Source organism: Equus quagga, chromosome 6 (assembly GCF_021613505.1).
Source record: "Equus quagga isolate Etosha38 chromosome 6, UCLA_HA_Equagga_1.0, whole genome shotgun sequence".
NCBI classification, from domain to species: domain Eukaryota; kingdom Metazoa; phylum Chordata; class Mammalia; order Perissodactyla; family Equidae; genus Equus; species Equus quagga.
This window is the reverse complement of record NC_060272.1, coordinates 8,712,316-8,718,960: the sequence shown is the minus strand read 5'-3', so window position 1 is coordinate 8,718,960 and position 6,645 is coordinate 8,712,316.

Below are 6,645 nucleotides of genomic sequence, written 5' to 3'. Positions count from 1 at the left end.
TTTCTATAGGGCCTCCAACTCTTGAGGGCTTTTGACTTTAATTTTTTTCTTTTTTTCTGCTCCTTCTCCTCAAAGCCCCCAGTACATAGTGGTATATTTTAGTTGTAGGTCCTGCTAGATGTGGCATGTGGGACGCCACCTCAGCATGGCCTAATGAGCGGTGCCATGTCCTCGCCAAGGATCCGAACGGGCGAAACCCTGGGCCACTGAAGCAGAGCACACAAACTTAACCACTTGGCCACAGGCCCAGCTCCTGTATGCATATTCTTAAACAGAATTCTCAGAACACCATATTTAAAAAAATCCCTGGCAATTTGTTGGCTTAATAAAAATAACGATGATAATGACCATCTCATTTTGGAATTGTTGTATTTCCTCTATCAGGCCTTATGTATTCAAAATACTTTATATTATCCTCTTTACTCTCCACCAGAACATGATAATGTAGAATTTATTATTTCAATTTTATAGATGAGGAAACTGAGAATCAGAAACAATTTGCCCTACAGTATCCAACTGCAAGTCAGCATTCAAATTCAGATATACCTGGTTATTTGTGTTTATCTTGCTACTCAGAGTTTGAAAGTGAAAAACAAACATCAGGATCTTTGTTTAGGAAAATATCACATTGGCAAGTATACCCGTATTTAGCTTCTTCCAGACTCTGCCGGGTGGTTTGAGCAGGCAGCAGCCAGGAGTAATATGAGTGGATAGTTCTGTTTGTTTAGTAATTTACCAATTTGTTTATATGTTAAATTTCTTTTGTTAATAATTTACACATTTAACTTATAAAAGCGAAAAAAAGCAATCATCTCTAGGCCCAAAAATGGCTATCATCAAATGTCACTGTCAAGTTTGCATGCCTAAGAATGTCTTAACGCAGCATCATGAACTAGTTGTCTGAGATAATCTTGCTGAGGACATTTACATTTTTTCATCATTTTGGAAAAGTATTTCCGGTGAAGATAGTCAGAAATTTATCTGGGAATTATGCTATTTTTCCACCAGAGGTAAGTTCAACTCTGTTTCACTTAGAGCTCCTCAGTGACTGTGAAAACAGCCCTGTGTGTCGTCTACCTAGTAGGCATTGCCCAGTGTGCTAGTTAACACAGCTGTCAGGACTTTAACTCCTGGCCTGTTGCGCTTCCCTGTGTTTAAATTGGCGACTTTAATGTTGCTTTACTACACTTCTGCATCTAATTGCCTAGGATTTTATATTAGGCAAAAATGTAATTACTGTGGAAATACGCATTCAAAAAGAATATAGAGAATGATATCACGTAGAAAGAATTTGCAAAGAGCAAAAAGAAACCTCAGTGGTTAATGTTTAGCTTTTTTGAATTTTATTTTCCACTAAAATGATTTTCCCCTTATGACTAATTATGATTCCAGTTTAAAAATATATTGCTAAAGGGACTTCTGCATATTTTAGTTTAATCTTTTCAAAGAATCAAATGACTGTGTTCAAAAATATTTTGGGAAAAATATTTAAATTAAAATACAACCAAATTGGAAAATATAAAAATTGTATGTTATTAGGAGATCTTAAACTATGAGTTCTATGCTAATTCATTCAAAGACAATAATTCTGATTTAAATGGTTCTCATAGTTCCCAATTATAAGTTAGCTTCATTGGGAGTCACATGAGTTCTTTTCATTTATTAGGGACCACTTAATTCACTAAGTAGGTCCTCGAGCGCCTACAAGAGCTGATGCAGTTCCCAAAGCGCCATACCCCAAATCAGGGAGACTCCAGACAGGGGGCACCAGACTCATTCATCATAAAGGATTCTAAATAGATACATTATTGTGTAAATATATTTACATCAGGGAGAAATGGAGTGTCTCTCTGTTAAAATCAATATTATGTTATCTTACTAAACATAAAGTACACTAAGAAATTTGTAAATTTAAATTAGTGTCAAATATTTAGATTTTTGCAAACTGATTTTTTTTTTAAATATTACTGGTGAAAGTTTTGTTTTGTTTTCATTCTGTGTGTGTGTAACAAAACTTATAAACCACCATGAGGATTATTCTACAGCATTTTGATCTTATACATAATCAACAAAATTCGACACTGCCTTTTTGCAGCTGTTTCACAGTGCTTATTTAGTGTTATTAGTTATTCAGTGTTTATTTAGCCTAACTGTTTATTTAGTTCATGACATTCCATAATACAGACTTGAATTTAGTTTGCCAACTGCCATAATCAGGGTTAATATATTAAATTTTCAACAAAATACTATACAAAGATTATCAAAAATTTTGCCTCCAGGTAAGTAAACCTGTTGCTCTGTATCCTTTGGATAAAGAAACTAGGTGTGTGTTTATTGTTTTATACAATTATTAATTTAGCAATGACCTTGAAGGTCATCTTGCTTAGGTTCCCACTTAATATAGCAATCTCCTCATTGTTATCACTAACCCATGGCTACTGGGTCATTACATATTGCCAGTGATGAGAAAGTCAACATTTTTAATTAATCATTAATCATTATAGTAATCATTTTATTAATGATTAATCATTGTTAATCATTTTTAGTAATCATTGTGGTTCATTATTAGACAGATATGTTTTTATGAATCCCTTTGTCTTATTTCACAAAAATAAAAATCGTATCACTCTTTTGAAGATGTATTATGCCTATAAACTTTTCAGCAAGCAATCTCTGAGTGATTTCTATTGACGTGAGGGATTAAATGATCCTTATTCAAATACACAGAGTGAGAAAATAGGATAAAGTACACTATTCCCTATGGATACACAAAGTCAGCCTTCAGAATTAAAAGTATACATTTTCACTTCTGCCAGACTTACAAAGTAAAAGTCAACAATTTTGAGGGAAGAGTCTTCAATTTTGTTATTAAGCATTTGAGTATTCGTGAAGTGCAGGAGAATAGCCAAAGTGGGAAGGAATGTAGATTTGATCATTGACACTTGGGTTTTTTTTAATGCCGACAAAGAGAGAAAAAGCAGTCCTCCCTCCCAACAGGAAGACCGTGTTGGGAATCCCAGCACAGGGCTCCAACAAGCTCAGCTCAGTTCGCTATTTTCCAGTAGCCAGTTCTCCTCCAGGCATGGGCTAGAAAGCACCCGCAGGAGAATCTCCGGAGAAGCTTCCAAAGACTTGAAGGGACTGATTGAGAGCTCACCCTGCAGCACTTCCGGTAGGTAATGGTGGAGAGAGCAGGGGGTAAATCGTTTTCTCTACACGTTTCTATTCATGATTAAACACCTGGTTGGTTCTCATGCAGGGTTGGCAATCTGACCTCCTGGGAGCCAGCACTGCAGGATCGGTGGTGTCTCAGCATTTGGAAGGAGGCTGAAAGTTGGGATCTGGAACCTGGGACCCTCTTCCCACACTTTAAATAGGAAAGCTCCCTTTTTATGCTTTTGTTTCTGTGTGAGATTTCCAAGAAAAATGTGAGTCAGAAGAGTGATGCTGCTCCCTTAAACCTTTGGACTGGCTCCTTTGTTTTCCTAGGAAGAGCTTTAGCCCTTCCCGATAACAGATCCTCCATTATCATCCAAAATCAAGGAACTTGAGGCAGAAATGACATCTAAATTCTGTTTCCTATTGGTTTAGTTGTATAAATATATTCAGATGAATAAATTTCATTGATCAATTTACATTTGGTATACTAATAATTTTCATTTTATTATGCTTTTAATATAATACTATAAAAAGATTCTTTTCATACAAAAATATTTTGTGGCTTCTTTTTTCTCTTATTAAAACTATGGTTAAGAAAGCATATAAAAAAGTATAAAATTGAGAATTGTTTTTATAAACAAAATATCCAGAAGCTTAGAATTTAAAATTAAGGAAATAGTAGAGCAAATAAACAAAACACAAGGAATGACCAGCTACAAATACTTCCCTACTGGGTTACCAGGACAGAGGCTATTAAAAATAATTTTATGTTAGAATATTTGGCTACAGATTAATTGCGAGGTGGGGTGAATATTCAGAGTGGTGGGAAATTGTTTTATCTGAGCCCATACATTTATCCCTAGCCATTACCTTCTATTGTTCAAAGATGATGTCCTATAGGATAGATTGGCTGTGGAGACACAGTGCAGACCCCGCATAAGAATTTATTTGCTGCAACCCTGCATTCTTATAATGTTTCTGTCGGTGACTTTCAGAATAAAGTGGAAACAAAAACAGCAAAGTGACTCACTCCATGATAAATGAATGTACCCAAAAACAGGAGCTTGTAATACCAGCCAGAATTACTGATTCAGGCTCATCAAGAAAAACATGAAAGAAAATAGGAAGGGTTTCTTACAATGCCAACTTGAGCAAAAGCTTTGAACATGATAATAAAAACATTTGATAAAAAAAAAAAAAAAAGATCCTCAGCTGTTTTCCTTAGTGGAGTGGGATAAAGTTTGGAGGAAATGTGGATTCTGTAATTTAAGGGCATAGATGTTCAGTCCAATTTGCTTTGCACCTCCAAATCAGGTCTTTCAAGTAAATTATAATACAAGTACTTACATCTCAGTTTACACGGCATTTGTAAAATAAATAAGTGGAATCGTTATTTATTTTTTTTTTTTTAAAGATTTTATTTTTTTTCTTTTTCTCCCCAAAGCCCCCCGGTACATAGCTGTATATTCTTCGTTGTGGGTCCTTCTAGTTGTGGCATGTGGGATGCTGCCTCAGCGTGGTTTGATGAGCAGTGCCATGTCCGCGCCCAGGATTCAAACCAACGAAACACTGGGCCGCCTGCAGCGGAGCGCGCGAACTTAACCACTCGGCCACGGGGCCAGCCCCCGTGGAATTGTTATTTTTAAGAGTGCATCAACTGAGCTCAACTAGAATTTGAGTTTGGTTGGGGAACATCTCTAAAGTTATTTGCACACACTGATGGATCCCCGGGAAGAACTTTTCTGTATCCTCGTCTTTCGGTGGGAGAGGGGAGGATTGTTTGAACATCGAGAAAGGAGTTAGAGGCACCTGGGAAGAGAGGATAGTAATGGTGGTAGCTGGTGAGACGATGCTCTCCTTGCTTTGAGGGACTGTTCTGAGCACCAATTGAGAGAAAGACCAAGTTAGAAGTTGAATTGACTATTTTTGTTATAGGTTTTTATGAGTCTCTGGTAAATAAAAAGCACACAGATGACAAAGTAGGACACAAAGCATGGAAGAGAGGTGTTTTATCCTCCTGTGTATGGGATCAGGAGTCACTTGCTACATCAGTGTGTTGGCTTTGGACACTGGGAGCCAGTAGCTCCCTTGGCCTAAGCAGTGCCATTCATATGACGTCATCAAAGAAACAAGAAAGCAAGTAAGAGAGTGGGAGACACTATCCAAGCAACTGCCAGAAAGAAATAGAGAATGCAGGGGACTGAGACCCTCCAGCCACACCTCAGATCCTGTAAATTCAATTCTTTGGTCATTTAATAAATGTAGGTATCTTTCAGTGCAGATGTACTATGATGAATAATTTTATGTGTGAATTTGGTTAGACCACAGTACTCAGGAATTTGAAGGCTTTTTTTTTTTTTTTCTGAGGAAGATTAGCCCTGAGCTAACATCTGCTGCCAATCCTCTGCTTATTGCTGAAGAAGACTGGCCCTGAGCTAACATCCGTGCCCATCTTCCTCTACTTTATTTGGGGACGCCTACCTACCACAGCATGGCTTTTGCTAAGCAGTGCCATGTCCGCATCTGGGATCCGAACCAGCGAACCCTGGGCTGCATAAGAGGGAAGTGCACACTTAACTGCTGTGCCACCGGGCCAGACCCCTGAAGGCATTTTTAAGATGAGATTAACATTTAAATCAGTAGACTCTGTGGGAAGCAGATTATCCTCCATAACTAGATGGACCTTTTCCAATCAGTTGAAGACCTCAAGAGAAAAAGATTGACATCTCCCAAGGAAAAAGGATTTGTGCCGCCAGACTGCCTTTGGACTAAGTTGCAACATCAATTCTTCCCTGGCTGTACAGCCTGCCCATCTGCTCTGCAAATTTCAGACTTGTCACCCCTACGCATCTTGTTGGTTTTGTTTCTCTGGAGAACCCTGATTAATACACCTACTATGTGTCAGGCTCTTTACACATATCATTTCTAGCTTTTAACAGCCTATCAAAATATTTGTTAAGCATTACCCACCCCCTCCCCTTATAGATGAGAAGAACAATTTCAGAGAAATTGAGGACCTTGACCAAATCGTAGAGCTAATAAATTGTGGAGTGGAAGTTAAGTCCATTTGTCTCTCACTTCACAATTTGTGCTTTCTCCATCTGCTACATTTGATAGTATTTTACAAAACAAGTATTTGTAAAGTGCCTGTAAAAGTCTCTGAAGTACATATCTTTATTATTACATATGCTATAATTATCCTTTATTAGAGAGGGCTCTGTAAGTTATTGTTATTCATTCAAGAAATTCACCAAGAGATGCCAAAATATTAAGCAAAAGTAAGTTAACAAGATAATTGAATAAGGACGTGATGTTTTATTTCCTATATTGACAATGATATTTCAAGGAAATTCTGTTATGTTAGTCTAGTGGAAAGAGAATAGTAGACTGCAGAATGGGTATGATTACCTTTACATTTTGTGAGTTAAGGACTTTCAGGTAAGGAAACATTTCCCATGGAAATGATCAATCTTCAAAAATAAAAAT